Source organism: Eimeria mitis, genomic scaffold (genome assembly GCF_000499745.2).
Source record: "Eimeria mitis Houghton genomic scaffold, Emh_scaff2784, whole genome shotgun sequence".
Lineage (NCBI taxonomy): Eukaryota > Apicomplexa > Conoidasida > Eucoccidiorida > Eimeriidae > Eimeria > Eimeria mitis.
In genome coordinates this window covers 462-842 of record NW_013571123.1, presented here as the reverse complement: position 1 = coordinate 842, position 381 = coordinate 462, and positions in this window count along the sequence as shown.

Below are 381 nucleotides of genomic sequence, written 5' to 3'. Positions count from 1 at the left end.
AAAAAAAAAAAAAAAAAAAAAAAAAAAAAAAAAAAAAAAAATATGGGGGCTTACGCATGCAGGAGAGAAGAAACAAATTCCTTTTATACAAAAAATAAATTAAATATTTTAAATTTATAAATTAAATATTTTTATTTAAATAAAGAATACCAGCGCCAGTGTAGACACACAAAAGACAGAGTGTATGTGCACCTACCCTCATATACAGTGTATACACCTATACACCGCAACAAAAAAAAAAAACAAATAAAAATATATTCATACAAACAACATAAATATAAATACACTTAAAAAATATTATAATTCTGCCTGGGATCGAGGGGAGCTGACACGGGCGGCGCGGGGATCGGATCCCGCGTCGCCCCCCGCTCCGCCTCTCCC